We start from the raw sequence: 13,240 nt of genomic DNA, 5'->3' as shown, positions 1-13,240 counted from the left end.
GATGTTTCTGATCTGTGACTTGTGTTACTGTATAGTGATGTTTCTGATCTGTGACTTGTGTTACATAGCGATGTTTCTGACTGTGACTTGTGTTACTGTATAGTGATGTCTCTGACTGTGACTTGTGTTACTGTATAGTGATGTTTCTGATCTGTGACTTGTGTTACTGTATAGCGATGTTTCTGACTGTGACTTGTGTTACTGTATAGTGATGTTTCTGATCTGTGACTTGTGTTACTGTATAGTGATGTCTCTGACTGTGACTTGTGTTACTGTATAGTGATGTTTCTGATCTGTGACTTGTGTTACTGTATAGTGATGTTTCTGATCTGTGACTTGTGTTACTGTATAGTGATGTCTCTGATCTGTGACTTGTGTTACTGTATAGTGATGTTTCTGATCTGTGACTTGTGTTACTGTATAGTGATGTTTCTGATCTGTGACTTGTGTTACTGTATAGTGATGTTTCTGATCTGTGACTTGTGTTACTGTATAGTGATGTTTCTGACTGTAACTTGTGTTACTGTATAGTGATGTCTCTGACTGTGACTTGTGTTACTGTATAGTGATGTTTCTGACTGTGACTTGTGTTACTGTATAGCGATGTTTCTGATCTGACTGTGACTTGTGTTACTGTATAGTGATGTTTCTGACTGTGACTTGTGTTACTGTATAGCGATGTTTCTGATCTGACTGTGACTTGTGTTACTGTATAGAGATGTTTCTGACTGTGACTTGTTTCTGACCCTGACTGTGACTTGTGTTACTGTATAGCGATGTTTCTGACTGTGACTTGTTTCTGACCCTGACTGTGACTTGTGTTACTGTATAGCGATACACATTTTTTATATAAGTGATGTGACATTTTTACTATAAGAAATGTATTCTGACCAATTTGTATTTACATGAAAACATGAACAATGTCAGTCAGTCAGTTAGTTAGTTAGTTAGGGACGTTCACTGTTGTCTTGCAATTGACACTGGCCTTTCTAAATTACATGTTGGCAAGGGCATATATAAAGAAAATATATACATATATAAATTTAATAATAATTGGTTGGCCATTGTACAACTTATCATGCAGAAAACACACGCATGTGAGATGGGCAACACACACACAGTAACACACACACATTGATCAGCCACACGGTTGAACTCCACCGTTCTCTCACTAAGTAATTTGAACAATAACCAGGGTTCACGTGGAAGAGACCAGACACACGTCTTCTGGTGGAACGATGACTAACACCAGAGTTAAGGGCTCCGCACACGGCGGGCGATTTTAGCCAAGCGACCGACTTTTTTTGCGAGCCGACCGACAGAATTGTATCGCCTCCATTGATATGAATGAGAGAACACACACGGCAGGAGATTTTTAAGCGTCTGGCTAAATATCGCTTCGATCCTATTTTTTGAGGCGACACAGAAAGGACGATGAGGAAATAACATGACTTCTACTGGTGTATCATTTGTACACCATTAATGTATCAATACATTCATTGATCAATAACCTACGTATTATTACCATGCTACTTATGTTCATTATTATTAACAGGAACAATTTAAATAAATAACGTTAGTTGGAGAAGCTATAGTAACCGCTTGTCATTAACTAATAAATGAACAATGCGCCACGATGCACCTACTAGATGTTTTTATACTCGGGTAACAAAAGAAGTTGTGGATGTTGACAGAGTTTAATGTCCAGGCTGCAGCTGATGTAGTTTATATGGTTTATTGTCCAAAGAAATGATGGTTGAGAACAGAACAGCGTCTTCAGTGGAAAAACATCCTCTCTCAGCGGGTGCATAACAATACTTGTCCAATCGGTGGTAATGAACGTATTGTAGCGATCAGTCATGCACTAATGTCAGGAAGAATGAGGAGAGGTTGTATTCGTATGTATATATGGTGGTTTAATTCCAGCTCAATATGGGTTTTACAGGTTAATATTCCCTCGTAAAGCACAACACAGCTACGCTCGCTTCACAACAAACTAACATCCGGTCCGTCCTCCTATATCTCCCTCCGGGGGGAAACAAGTAACCACACCCCCCAGCTAGACAGAGAGACACATTATTATACCTGTGAACGGTCGGCTCTGGTGTGGGGGGCCAGGCGATTTTCATTGAGCGACAGACAATCGCATCGCCAGGCGACGTCGGACGCCCGCCGTGTGCAGACCACTTTAGAATGATGACTAACACCAGAGTTAGAATGATGACTAACACCAGAGTTAGAATGATGACTAACACCAGAGTTAGAATGATGACTAACACCAGAGTTAGAATGATGACTAACACCAGAGTTAGAATGATGACTAACACCAGAGTTAGAATGATGACTAACACTAGAGTTAGAATGATGACTAACACCAGAGTTAGAATGATGACTAACACCAGAGTTAGAATGATGACTAACACCAGAGTTAGAATGATGACTAACACCAGAGTTAGAATGATGACTAACACTAGAGTTAGAATGATGACTAACACCAGAGTTAGAATGATGACTAACACCAGAGTTAGAATGATGACTAACACCAGAGTTAGAATGATGACTAACACCAGAGTTAGAATGATGACTAACACCAGAGTTAGAATGATGACTAACACCAGAGTTAGAATGATGACTAACACTAGAGTTAGAATGATGACTAACACCAGAGTTAGAATGATGACTAACACCAGAGTTAGAATGATGACTAACACTAGAGTTAGAATGATGACTAACACCAGAGTTAGAATGATGACTAACACCAGAGTTAGAATGACTAACACCAGAGTTATATGACCAGCACCAGAGTTAGAATGACTAACACCAGAGTTATATGACCAGCACCAGAGTTAGAATGACTAACACCAGAGTTATATGACCAGCACCAGAGTTAGAATGACTAACACCAGAGTTATATGACCAGCACCAGAGTTAGAATGACTAACACCAGAGTTATATGACCAGCACCAGAGTTAGAATGCTCCGCCACAAACCCACCGCATTATACGAGGAGAGGAACCAGTATTAAAGCGACCATAGACCTCAGATGTGAAAGTGACATAAGAGAGAGAAAGGGAGTTGGAGAGAGAGAGAGAGATGGAGGGTTAGATGGAGGGAGAAAAAGACATGAAAAGAGTGAGTCAGACAGAGAGGGGAGGAGGGAGGGAATAATAATAATAATTCATTACATTTATATAGCGCTTTTCTAGACACTCAAAGCGCTCCCCACAATGTAGAGTGGAAATTGCCTCCTTCACCACCACTGGTAGCACCCAACCTTGGGCTATGCAGGCTCAATGGCTGCCATACACTGGCACACGGCACACATCACACTACACAATGGCTGAACGGCTCAGGAGACGGGAATTTATATCAGCCAATTAAGGGGAAGAGATGATGAGGTGGCCTTGATGTCAGAGACCTGATTGGAAATGTATTTAGAGAGAGAAAAGAAAAAGGTGTGAGAGACAGAGCAGGACGCTTCCTTCCTTCCAGACTGCTTGACCAGACATGGTGCGTAGCTTTTATTTAAAGAGGCCATATTTATTTAAATCTTTTATTTAGATGTTCCCCTTCCCTGTGTGATATATAGTAGGACTTTACAATGGAGTTACAATGTATGAGAATGGGTTTTAAGCAGAGCCCAATTGCTGAACACAGGAGAAGAGAGAATGGAGCATTTCAGGATGTTTAATAGTATTCCCAATTAGGCAAGAGTTACATCCAGAAATGTACAACAGATATGAATTGGGGATGTTCTTGGGGTAATGGGAGCAGGTGCACTCCAGTGCTACTGCGGACGGAAGACACAGGTCCGTGTCGAGAGAGGGAGCAGGAACTCCTTGGTAAGCTCCAGGGGGTCCAGACAGGGGCACGCTGGCACGGAGGTCCTGGGCACAAGAGAAGGAAAGTTAGAACAGGGAATAATCACACAGGGATGTCTAGCAGGTTTTCGGACTGAGGCGTCGTACCTAGGTAATGATACTAACACCACCACGACTTCTGGTCAGCGTCGTCCGGTAGAAGTAGGGTCTTCATCAACAGGGGATGGGATACAGCTGTGAGGAGTGAGGTGCCTGGCAGCGTGTGAATCAGGAGATGAGGTGCAGCTGAGTTGAGTGACAGGGGGTGAAGGGGTGCTGACCATATATGGGCGTGAGGCTTCCGTGGTGGATGGAAGGGAGGATGAAGAGGAGTGAAGAATGCTCTTGCTGTGATTATGACACAATGTCCCAGACACCAAAGGGAGTTATGCTCTCTGACAGAAAACACTGCTCCTGAACTTCCGGAGACGCCTCCTTCAGCGTGATTACGTTACATTGAAACCTTTATTTATTCTCGAAAAGACAATTGAGGTCACCCTTATTTTCCAATGTCGTCGAGACTTTACAGACATTTCAATGCACACATTTCTACAATATAACGATAATAAATATTAATAACTATCTATATAGTATTTTCTCTCACACATGGACCGCATTATTCTTTGCTCTTCAAATTTACTTGCTATGAACTCATTCTATTACTTTCACGTTACTTTATCAAATAGTGAGGCCTGTCATCATTTTACCACCAATCTGTTGTTGCACAAGAAACATCTAGAGATGATCCAGTCTTTCTTCATTTAAGACTAAATAACATTTAAATAATTTCAATAAATAAATATCACGAGAAAACAAATGAAGGCGCATCAATCTGGAAGCCATGAGGTCTGGCGATTCTTAAAAGCCCAGGGTAACAGGGACATCAACAGGCAACAAGTGGGTCGTTGTGTTTGCATTAAAACAAAAGGCCTGATGTTGATCTATTGCTTTGTGGTACAAGATATACATTGTAGCAGGGTATCCAGTGACTCCCGCTGACTTCTCTCTGCTCTGCAGTGCAAATTAATTCATGCTAGGCTTTGATAAATGAGCCCCATCGTCATTGTGGAAGAAGCAACTGTCATCAAAGACAAAACATTAGCGGATAAAGAAGTGTCGTTAAAGCTAGCAGCTGTTTCACTGATCTGACTTGAATTGTGACAAAAAAATACATTGGATTCATTTCTAGAAATAAACCATCTTTCCCTGTGTGCAGCAGAAAGTGTATTTAAGGATTATTGAAGCAAGTTCCCTCTCTGTGTTAGACGATGATGATACTGTTTATAGAGTTATTGCTCCATCTACTCTCAAGCGCCTTGACACGGTCTATCATTCTGCCTTTAAGTTTATTACTGGTGATAGTTGTGGTCCTACCATTGTGTTCTTTATGACAGTCTAACATACTTTATTTGTTTATTTGGACGGGACAATGGAAAATTAATGAACACAGTGGAGTGTAAAAATGGACGGATTTAGCACAAGACTAATAATCCATCTGTTGTCCCCAGACATAAAAACAGGACTCATAAAAACAGTAAGAAATTTACAAATACATAGCAGCAATACACAAAAAGAACAGAATTTAGTTGCCCTCTAAAAGAAGCAAGGGTGGTGCTTTCCCTTGTGGAAATGGTGAGACTGTTCCAAGTTTGACTGCCTTTTATGGACGTTTGGGCCAAACGTGGTGGTCAGTCTACGTTGGACCATGCAGTCACCTCCAGTGTTTCTTTGTTTGTAGATGAATTCCTGTACAGGAGGGGGAGCTAGTCCATGTAGGCATTTGTAGATGAAACAAGACTTTGACATTTTTCAAAGCTCAAAAAGCGATGTTGTTTCAGAATATTGCAACGGTGGTTCGCGACCCTCTCTGCGCCGCCCCCTATCTCCCTGTCTCCGGCTGTCCCTGAGCAACGACCGGAGTGTTAAATGTCCCTTGACTAAGACGGGGAGGACGTGACCCTCTTTGCGCCGCCCCTGTGCCTCAAATAGATTCGCTATCAGCTCTATCTTTAATCTTTCAAAATGTTCAGTTGCTATCGCTATTAGCTCTATCTTTAAATTTTCAAAATGTACAGTTGCTATTGCATGCACTCATCTGTGTTTCACCACACACATGAGTGCATGCTTACCAACTGTCCGTCTGCAACACTACTATCACCGACATCTAAGAAGGGAGATCCCCCCTTGAATGGCCCTTCTAAGGTTTCTCTCCTCCACATTGCCTGTGGAGCTTTTTTCCCTATTGTTAGGTTTTAGTGAGTTTTTCCTTACCTTCGCGTGGGGTATGTCTGGGAGTGCTTGCATTCTTTCATTTATTTGTATTCATCTAAAAATGTTTGGACCTTATGGTGTTCTTGTTCTGTTCTTGACTTATTGTTATGTTTTCTTCTTGACTTGTTTAAAGAAGATCTGTACGGCCCATGGGGACATTAACGTGTGTTGTCGGGCCCTATAAATAAATTTGATTTGATTTGATTTGATTTGATTTGGTATGCCAAGGGTTTCCTGGCAAATACCTTGAAGAAGCTGCTCATTGGGTTTCATGACAGTGACAGGTTTCATTCTGCCTTCAGCTGTATCACAGGTGATAGATGGTCCTACCATTGTGCCCTCTACGACAGAGTGGGCGTGTCCTCTCTGAGGGACAGGTGGGATAAACACTGGTACCCGTTCATTTGAACCCTTTCACTGCTGCACCACCAAACGGTTAACCCTTTCACTGCCACACTACCAAACGGTTAACCCTTTCACTGTGACAATACACAGAAGGTTAACCCTTTCACTGCCACACAACAGCAGGTTAAGGCTATTGCTGGAATGCTCCCTTATATTACATATCGCTGCTGGCGGGACAAAACCTCATAACTGCGAACCCCAGCTACTAGGACAGAGCGGCTTAGGCTCAGCTTCTTCCCCCCAGGCCATCAGAGCCTTGAACAATGAACATTGAGTGCCACAGAACACTGAACTATCCACACACAAGCACACATGAGCACACACACGACACGCACACTGTGCACGCTCACACACTAGCAGCCACTTTAACACTTTAACATGAGCGGGCACACACTCATGCCGCACACACCCACTTATGGCCAAAAGGAAAGGCCACTTTAAATTAGTATAACAACAGGAACAGTGTATTGCACTACCAAAGCTACCTAGCATGTCCTATATATATGCTCTGTAAATAACTATGTACAGATACCGAGATGTCACTCCATGTTACCTGTTACCTGTTATTGCACAATGTTGTTTTTATTGGATTCTAATATATGTTGTACCACTGTATTGCACATCGTTGCGGGCAAGACCACCCGCATTTCATTGTATACTTGTATGCCGTGACAAATAAAACTCTTGACTTGACTTGACTTGAACTCCAAAAACCCAACTTTTCAGCAGATGAAAAAAAGGAACACAGATTTGAGGGCGAATAGAGTTACGAGGTTTAGACAGATGATTGGTTTGATGCTTTCCCATTGTGTAGACTTTGTAAAACCACACACACATGGAGGATGATCTACTGAGTTGATAATAAAAAAAATTAAAAAGAAAATTGAGTTATGAGGTTTTGTCCCGCCAGCAGCGATATGTTGGAATGGTCCCTGTGTAAACCCACTCCACGGCCCCTGGGGCCACTCAGAACTGTGGTCGATGTGTAAACCCACTCCACGGCCCCAGAGACACAGAGACGCACACACTGCCTTCTACACAGAGACACAGAGACACAGAGACACACACCCTGCCTTCTACACAGAGACACAGAGACACAGAGACACACACCCTGCCTTCTACACAGAGACACACACACTGCCTTCTACACAGAGACACACACACTGCCTTCTACACAGAGACACAGAGTCACAGAGACACACACCCTGCCTTCTACACAGAGACACACACACTGCCTTCTACACAGAGACACAGAGACACACACCCTGCCTTCTACACAGAGACACAGAGACACAGAGACACACACCCTGCCTTCTACACAGAGACACAGAGACACAGAGACACACACCCTGCCTTCTACACAGAGACACAGAGACACACACCCTGCCTTCTACACAGAGACACAGAGACACAGAGACACAGAGACACACACCCTGCCTTCTACACAGAGACACAGAGACACAGAGACACACACACTGCCTTCTACACAGAGACACAGAGACACACACCCTGCCTTCTACACAGAGACACAGAGACACAGAGACACAGAGACACACACCCTTCTACACAGAGACACAGAGACACACACCCTGCCTTCTACACAGAGACACAGAGACACACACCCTGCCTTCTGCACAGAGACACAGAGACACACACCCTGCCTTCTACACAGAGACACAGAGACACACAGAGACACACACCCTGCCTTCTGCACAGAGACACAGAGACACAGAGACACACACACTGCCTTCTACACAGAGACACACAGAGACACACACCCTGCCTTCTACACAGAGACACACAGAGACACAGAGACACAGAGACACAGAGAGACACAGAGAGACACTGAGACACTGAGAGACACAGAGACACAGAGAGACACAGAGAGACACAGAGACACTGAGACACTGAGAGACACAGAGAGACAGAGACACAGAGAGACACTGAGACACTGAGAGACACAGAGACACAGAGAGACACAGAGAGACACAGAGACACTGAGACACTGAGAGACACAGAGAGACAGAGACACAGAGAGACACTGAGACACAGAGACACAGAGAGACACAGAGACACAGAGACACAGAGAGACACTGAGACACAGAGAGACACAGAAAGACACAGAGACACAGAGACACAGAGACACAGAGAGACACAGAGAGACACAGAGACACAGAGAGACACTGTGACACAGAGAGACAGAGAGACACTGAGACACAGAGACACTGAGACACAGAGAGACACAGAGACACAGAGAGACACAGAGAGACACACAGAGACACTAAGACACAGAGAGACACTGAGACACAGAGAGACACAGAGACACTGAGACACAGAGAGACACAGAGACACAGAGAGACACACAGAGACACTGAGACACAGAGAGACACTGAGACACAGAGAGACACAGAGACACAGAGAGACACAGAGAGACACAGAGACACAGAGAGACACAGAGACACTGAGACACAGAGAGACACAGAGACACAGAGAGACACAGAGAGACACAGAGACACAGAGAGACACAGAGAGACTGAGACACACAGAGAGACACAGAGAGACACAGAGACACAGAGAGACACAGAGAGACACAGAGACACAGAGAGACACAGATAGACACAGAGACACTGAGACACAGAGAGACACAGAGAGACACAGAGAGACTGTGACACAGAGAGACACAGAGACACAGAGAGACACAGAGAGACACAGAGACACAGAGAGACACAGAGAGACAGAGAGACACAGAGACACAGAGACACAGAGAGACACTGAGACACAGAGAGACACTGAGACACAGAGAGACACACAGAGACACATAGAGACACAGAGACACTGAGACACAGAGAGACACAGAGAGACACAGAAACACTGAGACACAGAGAGACACAGAGACACAGAGACACAGAGAGACACTGAGACACAGAGAGACACTGAGACACAGAGAGACACACAGAGACACAGAGAGACACAGAGAGACACAGAGACACTGAGACACAGAGACACAGAGACACAGAGAGACACTGAGACACAGAGAGACACTGAGACACAGAGAGACACATAGACACAGAGAGACACTGAGACACAGAGACACTGAGACACAGAGAGACACAGAGAGACACAGAGACACTGAGACACTGAGACACAGAGACACAGAGAGACACTGAGACACAGAGACACTGAGACACAGAGACACTGAGACACAGAGACACTGAGACACAGAGAGACACAGAGACACTGAGAGACACTGAGACACAGAGAGACACTGAGACACTGAGACACAGAGACACAGAGAGACACAGAGAGACACTGAGACACTGAGACACTGAGACACAGAGAGACACTGAGACACTGAGACACAGAGACACAGAGAGACACAGATAGACAGAGAGACACAGAGAGACACAGAGAGACACAGAGACACTGAGACACAGAGACACAGAGACACAGAGAGACACTGAGACACAGAGAGACACTGAGACACAGAGAGACACATAGACACAGAGAGACACTGAGACACAGAGACACTGAGACACTGAGACACTGAGAGACACAGAGAGACACAGAGACACTGAGACACAGAGAGACACAGATAGACAGAGAGACACAGAGAGACACAGAGAGACACTGAGACACAGAGACACAGAGACACAGAGAGACACTGAGACACTGAGACACAGAGAGACAGAGACACAGAGACACAGAGACACTGAGACACAGAGACACAGAGACACAGAGACACAGAGAGACACAGAGAGACACAGAGACACTGAGACACAGAGAGACACAGAGAGACACAGAAACACTGAGACACAGAGAGACACAGAGACACAGAGACACAGAGACACAGAGACACAGAGACACAGAAACACTGAGACACAGAGAGACACAGAGAGACACAGAGAGACACAGAGACACTGAGACACAGAGACACAGAGACACAGAGAGACACTGAGACACTGAGACACAGAGAGACACAGAGAGACACAGAGAGACACAGAGACACAGAGAGACACTGAGACACAGAGACACAGAGAGACACACAGAGAGACACAGAGAGACACAGAGACACTGAGACACAGAGAGACACAGAGAGACACAGAGAGACACAGAGACACAGAGAGACACTGAGACACTGAGACACAGAGACACAGAGAGACACAGAGAGACACAGAGACACAGAGAGACACTGAGACACAGAGACACTGAGAGACACTGAGACACTGAGACACAGAGAGACACAGAGAGACACAGAGAGAGTGTGTGTGTGTGTATGTGTGTGTGGGTGTGTGTGTGTGTGTGTGTGTGTGTGTGTGTGTGTGTGTGTGTGTGTGTGTGTGTGTGCGTGTTGCGCATGTTGACTCTCAGTAAAATATCCCAGATAGCAGTCAGTATGAGTTCCCCTGTGAGCTAGTGAGTTCCTGATAACACACACACACACACACACACACACACACACACACACACACACACACACACACACACCCCACACACACACACATACACACACACACCACACACACACACCACACACACACACCCCCACACACACACACACACACACACACACACACACACACACACACACACACACACACACACACACACACACACACACACACACACTCAAACACACCCCTTTTGAGTAGGTCTGCAAACCTTTACTGTATACACTTTAATTGAAACACTTTAATTGAAACACTTTAATTGAAACACTTTAATTGAAACACTTTAATCGAAACACTTTAATCGAAACACTTTAATTGAAACACTTTAATTGAAAAAGCAAGACGCTTTGCCAGTAATCATATAACTAGGGTTAAGGGAATAACCACCTCTTTTGTAATATCACAAAAGAGATCTTTCCACGGATCAAGTTAAACAGAACATTCAGGTACTGGAAGAGACGGCACTCAGGACCAGCTGTTTGAACTGGACTGTGAGGTCAGAGGTCAGCCTGTCGGAGGGCGTGAGGTCAGCCTGTCAGAGGCTGTGAGGTCAGCCTGTCGGAGGCCGTGAGGTCAGCCTGTTGGAGGGCGTGAGGTCAGCCTGTTGGAGGCTGTGAGGTCAGCCTGTCAGAGGCTGTGAGGTCAGCCTGTTGGAGGGCGTGAGGTCAGCCTGTCGGAGGGCGTGAGGTCAGCCTGTTGGAGGCTGTGAGGTCAGCCTGTCGGAGGGCGTGAGGTCAGCCTGTCGGAGGCCGTGAGGTCAGCCTGTTGGAGGGCGTGAGGTCAGCCTGTTGGAGGCTGTGAGGTCAGCCTGTCGGAGGGCGTGAGGTCAGCCTGTCGGAGGGCGTGAGGTCAGCCTGTCGGAGGGCGTGAGGTCAGCCTGTCGGAGGGCGTGAGGTCAGCCTGTCGGAGGGCGTGAGGTCAGCCTGTCGGAGGCCGTGAGGTCAGCCTGTTGGAGGCTGTGAGGTCAGCCTGTCGGAGGCCGTGAGGTCAGCCTGTCGGAGGCTGTGAGGTCAGCCTGTCGGAGGCTGTGAGGTCAGCCTGTCGGAGGGCGTGAGGTCAGCCTGTCGGAGGGCGTGAGGTCAGCCTGTCGGAGGGCGTGAGGTCAGCCTGTCGGAGGGCGTGAGGTCAGCCTGTCGGAGGCCGTGTCTGTGAGGTCAACCTGTCAGAGGGCGTGAGGTCAGCCTGTCGGAGGGCGTGAGGTCAGCCTGTCGGAGGGCGTGAGGTCAGCCTGTCGGAGGGCGTGTCTGTGAGGTCAACCTGTCAGAGGGCGTGAGGTCAGCCTGTCGGAGGGCGTGAGGTCAGCCTGTCGGAGGCTGTGAGGTCAGCCTGTCGGAGGGCGTGTCTGTGAGGTCAACCTGTCAGAGGGCGTGAGGTCAGCCTGTCGGAGGGCGTGAGGTCAGCCTGTCGGAGGCTGTGAGGTCAGCCTGTCGGAGGGCGTGAGGTCAGCCTGTCGGAGGCTGTGAGGTCAGCCTGTCGGAGGGCGTGTCTGTGAGGTCAGCGTGTCGGAGGGCGTGTCTGTGAGGTCAGCGTGTCGGAGGGCGTGTCTGTGAGGTCAGCCTGTCGGAGGGCGTGTCTGTGAGGTCAGCCTGTCGGAGGGCGTGTCTGTGAGGTCAGCCTGTCGGAGGGCGTGTCTGTGAGGTCAGCCTGTCGGAGGGCGTGAGGTCAGCCTGTCGGAGGGCGTGAGGTCAGCCTGTCGGAGGGCGTGAGGTCAGCCTGTCGGAGGGCGTGAGGTCAGCCTGTCGGAGGGCGTGAGGTCAGCCTGTCGGAGGCTGTGAGGTCAGCCTGTCGGAGGGCGTGAGGTCAGCCTGTCGGAGGCTGTGAGGTCAGCCTGTCGGAGGGCGTGTCTGTGAGGTCAGCGTGTCGGAGGGCGTGTCTGTGAGGTCAGCCTGTCGGAGGGCGTGTCTGTGAGGTCAGCCTGTCGGAGGGCGTGTCTGTGAGGTCAGCCTGTCGGAGGGCGTGAGGTCAGCCTGTCGGAGGGCGTGAGGTCAGCCTGTTGGAGGGCGTGAGGTCAGCCTGTCGGAGGCCGTGAGGTCAGCCTGTTGGAGGCCGTGAGGTCAGCCTGTTGGAGGCCGTGAGGTCAGCCTGTTGGAGGCCGTGAGGTCAGCCTGTCGGAGGCCGTGAGGTCAGCCTGTCGGAGGGCGTGAGGTCAGCCTGTCGGAGGGCGTGTCTGTGAGGTCAGCCTGTCGGAGGGCGTGTCTGTGAGGTCAGCCTGTCGGAGGGCGTGTCTGTGAGGTCAGCCTGTTGGAGGGCGTGAGG

At 47.4% G+C, this 13,240-nt stretch overlaps 1 protein-coding gene across 1 annotated transcript in view; it reads left to right on the top strand.

The window, feature by feature from the left end:
• Positions 1-13,240, top strand: part of LOC311238042 (uncharacterized protein) — a gene marked incomplete at both ends in the record, with an annotated part of 137,423 nt that overhangs the window by 54,594 nt on the left and 69,589 nt on the right. The gene's annotated exons all lie outside the window — the stretch shown is intronic.

Source organism: Notolepis coatsorum (genome assembly GCF_963971535.1).
Source record: "Notolepis coatsorum genome assembly, chromosome: 12".
Taxonomy (NCBI): domain Eukaryota; kingdom Metazoa; phylum Chordata; class Actinopteri; order Aulopiformes; family Paralepididae; genus Notolepis; species Notolepis coatsorum.
The sequence above is the reverse complement of the archived record's forward strand: the minus strand, read 5'-3'. Positions and strand labels throughout refer to the sequence as shown.